The 13406-nt window shown below is 36.2% G+C and overlaps 1 pseudogene across 1 annotated transcript; it reads left to right on the plus strand.

Annotated features, from left to right (window-relative positions):
• The first annotated feature begins 12458 nt into the window (after positions 1-12458).
• On the plus strand, positions 12459-13159 carry LOC308262214 (cyclic AMP-dependent transcription factor ATF-1-like; annotated as a pseudogene). Its single transcript has 2 exons — positions 12459-12783; positions 12858-13159. The product of its transcript is annotated as a cyclic AMP-dependent transcription factor ATF-1-like (transcript).
• Positions 13160-13406: the final 247 nt, after the last annotated feature.

The raw sequence follows: 13406 nt of genomic DNA on the forward strand, positions 1-13406 counted from the left end.
CAATGAGACCCTGTTTCAAAATAAAAAATAGGGCTGGAGGTGTAACTCAGAAGTAGAATACCCCTAGGTTCCATTCCCAGTACTGCAGACAAGGAGGTAAATTCAATGTAAATTTCCAGTTTTACTTTAGCACTTGGACTTTGAAACAACTGTCCTTTTAATCATTTACAAATTCCTTCAAATAGTGTTTCCTTTCCTCATGTTATGTGATAGCTACTATAATTAATATAAATTTTAGTAAACCTATAATAATCAACATGTAGACTTTTTAACTGTGTCTGGTAGTGATTTCAGATAATGAAAACTATTTGAAACAGGATCTACTTTTTGGAACAGATCATTCCAATGCCCTATTAATAATTAATCACAAAGAAACCTACATTAATGCAACTCTTGGATCATGAATTGGGACTTAGAAGCTACATGAATGCAAAGTTCACATTCTTCAAGAAATATTCATTTTATCACATGACTTATTTTGAACAATTTATTTGCTCTATACTTAGAAGCCCAATTAGCAGCCCAATATTGTATGTGCTGTGTGGTGAAATTCCTGTTGTTGCAAGTACCCTGCACTGCATTCATTTAGTCAGTGACTATTTTCTAGGCATCTATTCAAGCCAGGTAGTAGGTGAAGAGGGAGTTTGCTTATGAAAAGTATATATGGTCACCACTGATGCCTTATAGAAATCATGATCAGTGCTGGGAGAGACATAAGCAGCTGGCTAAGCTGACAACTATAAACAGGGGTGGTTGAAAGTGTTCTTTGAGGAAGTGTCATGGATACCTGGACTTCTATCTCAATGTTACAAGTTAGCCTGAAAAGACCTAGGAGACTGACGTCAGTGTAGGGAAGGATGGAACATGAAAAGATTCTGCAGAAGTGAGCCAGAAACTTATTAGAGGCTACTGAGGAGTTTGGGGATAAGCATGACTGAAAGGAGCTGATTTTTTAGATTTGTTGTTGTTGTTGTTGTTGTTGTTGGTGGTGGTGGTGGTGTGTGTGTGTGTGTGTGTGTGTGTGTGTGTGTGTGTGTGTGTTACCAAGGATTAAACCCAGGGGCATTCTATCTCTGAGCTACACCTCCAGCCCAATTTTTATTTATTTACTTTTTGAAACAGGGTCTCACAAAGTTGCAGAGGACCTCACTAAATAGCTGAGGCTGCCCACAAACGTGGATCCTTTTGTCTCAGCCTCTCAAGTACCAGGATTACAAGCATGCACCACCATGCGCCTGGTGATTTTTAATGTTTAGAGATGACTACAGCAAGAAGTTTGTGTGAGAGCAAGAGCAGCAAAAAGACATGCCAAGTTTAGTAATTAACTTTATTAATTCTGGCCAGCAGTGTGGAACTGGTGTGGAGTGCCATAGAATAGATGACTGTGGTGTATTTTTGAAAGGCAGAATGAACAGGACCTGCCGATGGACCATCGTGGGGTAGAGTGGAGGGCATGGTAAGATGATGGAGGGAGTCAGGGATGACTCTAAGGTTTCTGGCTCTAAGAACATGATGATACCATTTGCCAAGATCAAGAAAACTGGGCACATGGGAGTTTATTGGGAAAAAAAAGAGTTCCTGTTTGACTGAATTCATCTGAGAAGTCTGCTCAACATCTCCATGGAACAATCAATGAGGTAGTCAAGTGAGTGGGGACCACGTTAGGATTGAAATATAAATTTGTGAGTCAGCACCATAGAGATAGAACCTAAAGCTGTAGAACTGGATAAGGTCACCTTGGAGGAAAATATAGAGAAGGAATAAAAATGGGCTGAGCATCTAGACTAAAGAATGGCAGTATTCAGAGATCTGTTTGAAAGAAACATCTACAAAATAAACAAGTGACTTAGGAAATGTATTAGGAAGAGTGTTGTCATGGAACCAAATCAAAGAAAGCGCTTAAAAAGCAGGGTGGGGAGGTTCAGTGGGGGGATTCTGCTGACAGGTAGACAGGGTTAATGTTTCGGGTCTTATTGAGTCTGCCAGTGTGGAAGATGCTCATGACCTTGAGAAGGGCATGCCCATGGAATAGTATTCTGTAATGAAAATGACTGAGTAAAGATGAAGAATCAGCGGTCCAAGGGAATATGGATAATAGTAGCATGAACATATAATTTGATAAGGTATACGTGGATGGAATCCAAAATCCAAAATGAGGATGGAAGTGGTGGCCTTTTAGAAAAAGGTCATGGGGAATTTCTCCACTGATTCTCTCTCCTCAGTAAAGTAGGGTATGTTTCACTGGGGAAAGGGATGATGTTGAGATTTTGGGGGAAAGAAGGAGGTTTCTCTCTTCTGCTGTATTTTCATTTGGATTCCTGGAGAGGGAGGACAGAGGTCTAAGATAGCTTGTTATGCCCATTTCCAGAGCCAACAGACCAAAAGCCCAGGCAGAGCACAAGGAGGGCTAACTCTAACTCCCTGGGTTGATTGTTAGGCAGGCAGTATCCTATCTTTAAAAATATAAATGATCAGTGTTTAGAAAGCAGCCCAATTAATATACCTCTAAAGTGAAAACATTTTTTACTTTCAAATATAAGTTTAGAAATTGCACTCTAGAAAGATTTTCTTGATTGGCCTGTGAAGACAAAGTTAGTCACTGCCATTTCATCACTGAGTATTATTTGGCTTAAATTTTATTTTTAAACCCTCTGGATTAGTTACACAGTCCTTTGAAGAAAGAAATGAATTTACAAAAGAACTGAAATTCTGCTAGAATGGTTGAAAGTGATCTCAAACATTTGAGTGCAAATTAATTTTTACACTAGCTTTAAGCTTTGAAGGGATGGGGCAAAAGATATGTGAAAGGAAAGAAAATTGTTCCCTTTTTGCTGAAAAGAAATCATTATTAGATCATCATAGGGTTTTACACACTTCTAGAGCAGGGATTTCTGTCTACCTGAATACGTGAGAAGCACAATCTTTCTATCTTGTAACTTCAACCAATCCATGGGAAGCAGGAAGATTCACAGCACCAACACAGTGATTTCCCTTTTTCTTATAAACAGCCAGAGAAATTTATCAAGTAGAGGAAGAAATATGTGCTATCACATGATCCAGAATTAAAGTTGGTGCAAGTATGCCTGAGGAAGAGATAAGACTTCAAATGTTTGGGACACTTTGCTCAAAAGCACAACTCAGAAAGCCAATTTCATTTTAATGACAAACACTTAAACTTTGGTGCAGAAGTGCCACATTCTGCTTTTTACTTTGAGGTATGATATTATTTAAATGTGTAAAATAATAGTATTAGTGATTGACAACCCAGTTTAACTCTACTTAATGATTTTACATTTTTATAGAGAATATATTAAGTTAAAACATACAATTAGCTAAACTATTTGCTCTGTTCTTTTTGTACACTGTGAGAAATGTATTCATAATATGTCATACATACAACACCATTTCTTGATATTTGAACATTAGTAAATACAATTAAACCACCTTATAAGTACTAAACATATGATGCTATTTCTATGGAACTATCTGTAGTAGTGATTCTAATTTGGCCCCACATGTGATGGGCATAGATTCAGCTTTAAGCTATCTAGCTGCTATTCTCTATTGTTGTAAGATTACAGCTCTCAAATTATTTTTAGCAAGATTTTAAAAGAACAGAGAAATTAGTTTTTTCTAGCTCTAGTTCTACATAAGACCACATGCCCAGACAAACATCTACAACATAATTATAATATCTTTTTTTAAAAAAAACTAGCAGTTCTATATGGGATTGGAGGCTACTATCAGTAAATACAAATAGCATTTATAATATTGTAAATGTGTGTCTGGCATCTTGCTATGTGACTAAATTTGCTAACACATTTTATCAAAGTACATAATTCAGTGGCTTCATATTTAGCTATATATATAAACTGAGATAAAACAAAGAGGAATTTCCAATTCAACTTTCTTTTCTAAATGTGTATTTGAGGTCCAAAGATTAATGCTTTAGGAATCCTCAGCCTTCAAAGATATGCCTATTCTTTTTTTAATTAGTGCATTGTAATCATGCATCTTGTTGAGGCCCCCGGTGGCAGAGTCACACGGCCCTCATTGAGCCCTCCTCCAGTTTCTGCCCTATTCCTCCTCCCTCCCTCCTTCCAGTGCCCAGCATAGTGAATGGCTTTGATAAGTTTGTGTATGTACATTATGATCATTGAGATGTTTCCCTCTTCCCCCTCCCATCCACCTTAGGTTGCCTTTTTCACGCAACTAAGTTTTCTCTTCCTTTGGCTAGAGTCCCTCCTTCCTTTGTCTAGAGTTCCAGTTTTTTCTCAGTTTCTTTATATGAGGGAGAACATCTGACCTTTCACTTTCTGTGACTGACTAACATCACCTAGCATAATGTTTTCCAGTTGTAGCTATTTTCTTGCAAATAACATCATTTTGTTCTCCTTTATGGCTGAGTAGAATTCTGGTTTGCATATATTCCTTAGTTTTATAATCCATGCCCATTTCTGATAGGCCATATGAGCCTAGTAGTGTCTTTCTTTTTTATGATTTTAAGGACCAAGGACAGTTACAACATATCCATCTAGACCTAAATTAAAAATAAATTTAGTAGTTTTTTTGTGAAAATACATGAATTATTATTGCACAGAAATAGAACCGAGAATAATAGTCCCAGCATGAAAAGAATGATTTCACATTTATAATATTATCTGAGAAATAAAATCCAAATCTTCAAATGTAATTGTTTAATTTTATTTTTCAGAATGGCTTCCATATCCAGAAGAGAACGAGAATACCATGCTCTCACTCTGTATTCAGCCTCTTGGCACACTGGAGAGGTGAACTGGTTGGAGGAGTAAAGCCAGGAAGGAGATGAGCCTGTGCGCTCCCTCACAGGGAGAGGCTGGGACCGAGGCTTCCCTTAGGAGGACATCCAGCTCTTGCCCAGTTTCTGGGCAAGCAACAGTAACTCTGGGGAAGAATATGGAGGTCCGTGCTCATTTATGGAGGCAAAGCAGGGTCTGGTCCCAAGGATACACATAACTGCAAAGCTCAGGGTCAGAAAAGAGGTTTCGAGTTGCTGCAAAGGTGAAGACAAGCAGACAAATTAAGTTGCTGTTTGTGAGTGTAATTTCATTATGAATCAAGGATATATACCTGTAAAATTATTTCCATATTACCTATGCTAGTTCTCAGCCAGTTTCCTTGGCTACCTGGGCCTTGGAATCCCAGAGCTGAGAAGAGGAATATAAAATAGATGTGGATGAAAGAAAGGTCTACAGTGAGATTGGAGTCGTCATTGAAGGAGAAAGGTAAATGGTAGGAGTTGGCACTCTGGAGATTGAATCTCCATTCTAACTAACCTATAGGAGCTAGCTTCAATGTACATGTTATGTAAAATAGCAGCAACATTACCTATGGATTGTTAGGAGAACAGTGTGTATAGCACCCTTTGCACATAGTAGATATTCAGTCAAATTTTGCTCTTGTTACTAAAGAAGGTTTTCTGATGATATCTCTAAAAATTTTTAAGTAGTTATATCCACAAACCTCAGTTCTCTAGCATAGAGCTATTGAAGTTACCCTCTGAGCCCAAAACTCAAGAGAGTCATCTCATTGAATTTAGGAAGGAAAGGATAATGTGTAGATGACTGGGTGCTCATTGCAAAGAATTGGATGGGTGGAAGATTAAAAACTTCTATCATTTCTGGGAAATAGTAATTCTCCATCAATATGCTAAATGTGAATACCTTGATCACAACATTAGAGTCAAAGCGAAGTGAATACCCTGGGGAACCTGAACAAGTTTTCACACAGCCACATTAAGCACTCAGTAAGTAGACCTAATTTTCTCAATCAAAGTAATCTCACATGGTCTAATAGCCCCATTTGCAACTGGTACTGTTGATTCACATGAATGTGAAAATAATGGCTCGAATCCAAGAATCAAGGAGACAATGATTACTTCAACAAAGTTAAAGTGATAATCAAAGGTCTTTTTCCAAATGCTCCCTGGTCTTCTTGGTCAATTAATTGTAGAATAAACAATAGCAATTAAATCTGGAATTTGATCACTGCTGAGTTTTTTGTACACGTGGTGGCTTGCTCTGCACTCACACATTCTTCATTGGACAAAAAAGTGGTCACATTACATCTTACACCTTTTTTATTCTGCTCATTTAGAGGCTTTACTTACATTGAAAAAGTCAATGCAAGAAAATCTAAAATAATCAGCTTTCATTATTAAGATGTATAAAATGAATATGTACAATTTGTAAAAGTAACTGTGCCATAAATAAATTCATTAAAGGATATAATTCCTAGGTATTAAAAAATACGGTCATGTTTTAGATTTAGAAAATGATTAAATACTATTCTTTAAGTGTTTTGGTTTTGAAAAACTGCCAAATGGGCTTTGCCAAACACATTTTTCTGTCATTTCTCAACCCATGTGTGTGTTTTAATGAATATGTAATCCGTATGTTCTAATTCACTCAAACTTAACTTGACAAAATCTATTTTAAGAATAATATGGTTCCCAAGAAGACTTTAGGGATATCCTAAGGATCCATATCTTTACTTTCGAAAAGGGAATTAGAGTTGACAATGAAGAAACAGAATGAATTTATAAATTTAGACTACAAATGTAAATCTGAGATCTACACTTTTAAATAACTTTGTAACAGCTTCACCAACTGATGCTTAGTGAAATAAATAAGAAGATTCAACTCTGAATTATTGCTGTGCTGTGTAAAGGGGAAGGTGAAGAGAAATAGGGCCCATATTTCTGCTTATATTAAAGACTCCAAGAAGAAAGATAGCAATGGTAAATGACAGAAAAACAATTTAAACGTGTATTTCTTTTATACAAAAGACTAGACCTCTAAATACCTCTCACAGTAATTTATCACAAACACATTTTAGAAACAATAAACTGAAAACAGAAGTAGAGGGAAGCAATGGATGGTAATACAAAAGCAATGTGCTCCTAGGGAAAAATTCAGATGCCAGCTGGAATCATGAATGAAATCTGGCTTCCACAGGAAACAAAATCAACCTGAGATAGAGGAGAAGGGTCCTAGGATGGCATAGGTTGATAGAAGCCCCTATATCAGGACTAAGAGAAACACAAATTATCTCTAGTTACAAACATTCTAGACTAGGCCCTCACAATTTTATTTTTTGTTTTTGTTGGTGCATTATAGTCTTATTATGTAGACCATGTTGACAATGACATGCATGCAAACAGTATTTGGTGCCTCCTGCCTTTCCATTTCCCTCCTTCCCAATACCAAGTGCCCAGATTGATGACTGACAATGGTATATTCACATGTATACACAAAGTCTATGGTAATATTTTCATTAATGAACCTCAGTCATCCTCCTCCCCTATTAATTTTTCTTGGCTCCACTGAGGATCTCTTCCATTATCTGTAACATAATGTTCTCCAAGTCTTTCCATATCCTTACAAATGAAATAATTTTATTCTTCTTTATTGCTGAGTAGAATTCCATTTTGTGTATTTCTGATAATTTTGTAATCCATTCATCTGTTGATGGACACCTAGGTTGGTTGCATAATTTTTCTCTTATGAATTGTGCTACTATGAACATGGCTATGCATATATTACTGTAATTATCTGGTTTTAACTTTTGGAAAGATACCCAGTAGTGGTATGGCTGGATCATATGGTAGATCCATTCCCAGGTTTCTAAGGACTCTCCACACTGATCTTCATGGCTGAACTAGCTTGCACTCCCACCAACAGTGTAGAAGAGTTCCTATTTCCCCACATTCTCACCAACATTTATTGTTGTTTGACTTATTTATGCTTACAATTGTAATTGGGGTTAGGTAGAATCGCAGTGTAGATTTTTTTTTTTTTTTTTTTTGTGTGTGTGTGTGTATGTGGTACAGTGTAGAAGAGTTCCTATTTCCCCACATTCTCACCAACATTTATTGTTGTTTGACTTATTTATGCTTACAATTGTAATTGGGGTTAGGTAGAATCGCAGTGTAGATTTTTTTTTTTTTTTGTGTGTGTGTGTGTATGTGGTACTGGAGGTGGAAACCAGGGACATTTTACCTCTGAGCTACACCTCCAGCCCTATTTTTTTTTTATCAGTCCTCCTCAAAAGCGAGGAGATTCCATAGGAATTTTAAGATTGTGAAGAATGCCATTGAGATTTTTATAGAGATTGTGTTAAATCTGCCTTTGAGGGTATTATGAACATTTTAACAGTATTAACTCTGCCAAATCATGAACATAAGATATCTTTAAATTTGTGTCATCTTCAATTTCTTCTTTAATGTTTTATAGTTTTCAGTATATCTATTTCACTTTCTTTGTTAAATTTACTTCTAAGTACTTTTATGTGATTGTAAGTGGAATTATATTCTTGATTTCTTTTTCAGTTAGGTCATTAATTTTGTATAAAAATACCAAGAATTTTGTATGTTGATTTACATGGTGGAATTTTACCAAATGTATTTATTAGTTCTTAGAGTTTTTATGATTTATTGGGGATGTCATTTACATACAGTATCATATCATTTCCAAATAGAGATTATTTTACTTCTTCTTTCTGATTTGGGTGACATTTATTTATTTATTTTTATTTTTCTTGTCTGATTCTTTTTACTAGTACTTCTAGTACTGTGTTAAGTAGAAGTGGTGAGAGTAGGTATCCTAACTTTGTGCCAAATCTTTGTAGGTGATACATATATGCTGTATTTGGAAACCATGGCCATCAAGTAAAATTTAGCAGATCTTGACACAAAAACATGAAAATAATTGTATAAACGTAAGGTTTGGGATGTGTTAATTTGTTTTAGTATAGTAGTTTTTTTATTATTTATATGTATTCTATAACATCATTTTGCATAATAAAATACACATGATAAAGCTTGCTTAAGAAAAGAATCTAGATAAGAAGAATCGAACAGGTCTCCCTTATAGCCTCCAGAGGAGCCAATCCTGCTAACACTTCTGATGTCCAGGCCTATGAAGGAGTCAGTTTCTGTTAAGCAATGACTGTTTGTTCATTTTCTACAATAGCTCTAGGAAATTAATACAAAGTCATAGCCAGAACAAGAAAATGAGACAGGTGAGAATCAGAAAGGGAGAAACCAAATTTTTACAGATGATATGATTGCCAATATGGCACAAAACTAAAATAATGTAAATAAGCCATTAGAGTTAGTATGATATGAAGGACAAACAAGTCTACAGGTCTAATATACAACATAGGATATTTATATGAATAAAGATTTTTCATTTTTTCCCATTTACAATGGCCAACCTATGATTTTTAGAAATAAGGAAAATTAACAAGAAAATAATTGGTATTTTCTCTTTATTGAAGACATTAAAAACTGCCTGTATATGTGGATATTATTTATGAAGAGGAAGATATGATCATATATTGATTCTGACAAACCAGAGATTCAATATAATTCCAATCAAAATGTCAATAGAATGTCTTGAGGAGCTTCTCAAAGATTTTTCTAGAATGCAGAGAAAGAAAAAAGGCCTAACAAGGGGTCAAAACAAAACTAAGACAAGATGAAATGAAATAGGATAGAGAATTTGCTCTGCTATGTATCTACCTTTGTTGAAAAGCCAGCCACACAGTAGCTTTCTATTAGTCATATTACCAATGAGGGATCTGACAATTGAGGAAGGGTGGCATGATTTTGATAGTACAAGGACTGAGAGATGCTACTCACTAAAGATCTTGTCATGTAAAGACAGACCACACAGCAAAGTTCCATGTCACACTGCCCTAAATGTCAAAGTTCCCTAACTGAAATTTGTGAAACTCTAGACATTAAGACAGTATATTCTGTATAGCTTCGGGATAGGCAAAGTAACTCATGGAACAGTACAGAGAACCCAGAGAGATCACTGAACCCCAGAAAAGTAGATATACAGTGCCACTGCAGATCACTAGGTAAAGGAGAGTCTATGCGAGACAATGGATCACAGACCATTCACTGTGCTCATGAAATAAAATGTTTTGTTCTCTATTTCTTGTCACTTAAATCATTAGTCTCTTAAATCATTAGAAGGATATTCATGAGTTTTCCTTTTGTCCTTGGAGTGGAGAAAAGTTTATTGAAGAAAATCCCAGCACCCTAGCCATAAAATAAGATAAAATATAGATGACAGCATCAAAATGTAAAACTACTTATTAAAAGAAACATTTTATGACAAAAAATACAAAATGAGAGAAGATTTTTGTCAAACATAGGATCAACAAACCATTAGTATGTATATTATATGCTGGAATATATGCAGAAGAAGATTAAACAACCTAATAGAAAATTGGCAAAATATATAAAATAGTATTTTACAGAATACATGTGAGTGAAAATACAGTAATTCAGAAAATAAAAATTAACAACCTAAGGGATTTTATACTAGAAAAGCAAATATATATATATATATAGCTAGATATATAGATACATATAGATATATTAATGCTGATATCAAGCATTGGCAATCAGATGAAAAGATGAGTACTGTTCAGAGGATGTAAACTGTCACAACCACCTGGAGACCAATCATGACACATGTATATAAAACTGTAAGTTTAATAAATACTCATTCATTTCCTTTAATAATTTCTAGTTAAGGCTTATTATTATTATTATTATTATTATTATTATTATTATTATTTTGGTGGTACTGGGGTTTCTGGAAGCCCTTCTACCTCTGGGTTACACTCCCAGACCTATTTTGTACTTTTTTTTAAATTTGGAAACAGGGTCTCTTAAGCCAGTGTGGCTGGCTTCAAACCTGCGTGATCCTCCTGTCTCCACTTCCCAAGCACAGGGATTACAAGCGTGCGTCACCACGCCTGGCTAGTTAAGGCTTATTAAATTTAATTCATGACTCAATAATAAGTTCTATCCCATGGTTTGAAAAAAAACCTTGCCACAGAGAAATTAATGCATTACTCTGGAAACAGGTACAAACATTCAAAATCTTTCAAAAGGATATAATTTATAACATCAAAAAACTGGAAAAAATTAAAATGTCCATCAGCAAAGAAACAAATCATTCAGACATAATATATTCATACCAAAATATTATACAACAGTGAAAATGATTGCATTATTATATGTTAATGAATTTTAGAACTATTACTTTGAAAGATAAAATCAAGATATGGGTTAATTATTAAAATTTTTATAAAGCTGAGCCAATAAACAAATTGTAGAATATACATGTATATTTATTTGTGTGTGTGTGTGTGTGTGTGTGTGTGTATTAATAAAAAGGGGAAAACAAAGCAAAATCCAAAATTAGAGTAATAGGAGCGAAGTATAGGACCAGGAAAAAGTATGCAGATGGCTGCAGTGGAACTAATTTGTGATCAGGTAGTGGGTTTAAGCACCATTTACTTTATTATTTTACTTCTTCACTCAAATATGTTATCTATACCTATCAAATATAACACACTCTTTAGAAAGTACTGAAAACACTTTATTTTTGGAGGTTTTAAAACCTGAGATGTTATCAAGGTGGATGCTAACAGACACTTCTTATTTTTTGTGGAATAAGTAATGGAATGCAAGAGAGAAGCATGCAGGAGGTCTGTGGCAGGCTTATTGGATCCTGGAGGAGTTCCTGAGGGAGGTTTATCTCCTGAGACCCTTTGGTGTGGGTGTGGCAGTCAGATGTCTTCTGTGGTTTAGGTGTGTCCTGTCTCAGGTAAGGATTGACGTCCATGGGATGGACTAAATGACCTCTTTGATCCTCTTCTACGAATGGACGCTAGGCTTTCAGCCTTGACCTCCTCTGAGCCTTGGCAACTGCACAGGCTTACTTCCTGCCTCTCCCTGAGTCTTTATCATCTGCAGTCGGCCAAAAAACACAGATATTTCATTCTCAAGTGTGTGGTATCTCTTAGATAAAACATGCATTGGAAGAGATAAATCAACCTAACAACCGCAATGGTCAACGCCATACATTGAACTTTTCACCTGTGTCAGCGTATGTTATTGACCACAGAGATTATATGGTGTGCACAGAAATGCATCCATCCTGTGCATGACCATGCGAAAAATTCTGTGTTAATGTATTTGCCAAGAAAAAAGTAAGCAATTTGCAAATTATATAATTATATATGTGCATATAACACACACACACATTCACACACACACACACACACACACACACACACACACACGAAGACATATGTGAATAATTTCTAAAGAATACCCTGCCACTTCTAACCATGACTTCAGGTGCTAAATGATGAAATGAGCCCCCTCCTCTGCCCCTGGCTTGGTGTAGCTCCTGCTACCACCTGTGGCCAAGGTAGCCTCGGACAATTGGCTGTTAGTGGCACTGGTCCTCCTCACCCTGCCTGACCCCGAGAAAGAGCAGTCCCTGGTCGCGACAGGGGTGGGAAGTGGGAGTGAATTCGGATCCGCTTGGCAGGGGGAGTGGAGTTTCACACCCCAGACAGTGGCATGGTGGCAGCCACAGTTGATTATGGAAGATTCCCGCAAGAATAACACTGCAGAGACTACACCTCAGCCTGGGTCAGCAGTTCAGGGAGCTCCTATTTCTCATATTGCTCAACAGGTATCATTTTATCAGAAAGTGAGGAGTCTCAGGACTCATCTGACAGCATAGGCTCCTCACAGAAAGCTCACGGGATCCTAGTACGGTGCCCATCTTACAGAAAAAAATATGAAAGACCTTTCTTCTGAAGATATATGGGGCAGAAAAGAAGACGAAGAAAACCCTAGAGTTTCTGTGGTCACTTCTATGTCTGTTCCAACTCCAGTCTATCAGACTAGCAGCGGACAGTACAGTATGTATAGGAGTTGCTTCCACATGATAAACACACAGAACTAACTTTTCCCTGAAAGAATCATACTTAAATAGTGCTGAATCAGGAGATGCAGATATATCAGATCCATCCCATACCTTCAACCACTTCACTGCCACAGACTGTGGTGATGACTTCTCCTGTGACTCTGATATCTCAGACAGGAAGACAGATGACCCCCAACTGAAAAGAGAAATAAGGTTGATGAAAAACAGAGAAACTGCTCAAGAATTTCTCAGCTTCAAGAAGTAAATGTGAAACGCCTGGAAAATTGAGTTGCAGTCCTAGAAAATCAAAATAAAACTCTAATAAAAGAGTTAAAAACTTTGAAAAATTTTATGCTCATAAAAGTGTTTGATTCTTAAGAAAGAAAGTATTTTTGTGGGCTTGCCTAAAAATTAGATTAATATTTTAGTGGGGTTTTATAAAATCAAAAGTCAAAAGAAGCTAATTTTTATTTACGCTTTTGCAACTCAAAGATAACTCTCTTAACACAAAAAATCTGGTGACAAGAGGCTAAAGTTGAAAGTGATTTCTAGCAAGCTATGGGCACAACTGGAAGCTCTGTGAAAATTAAGCACGCTCAAGAAGAAATTAACTTTCAT

This window comes from Muscardinus avellanarius (genome assembly GCF_963383645.1).
Source record: "Muscardinus avellanarius genome assembly, chromosome: 4".
NCBI classification, from domain to species: Eukaryota; Metazoa; Chordata; class Mammalia; order Rodentia; family Gliridae; genus Muscardinus; species Muscardinus avellanarius.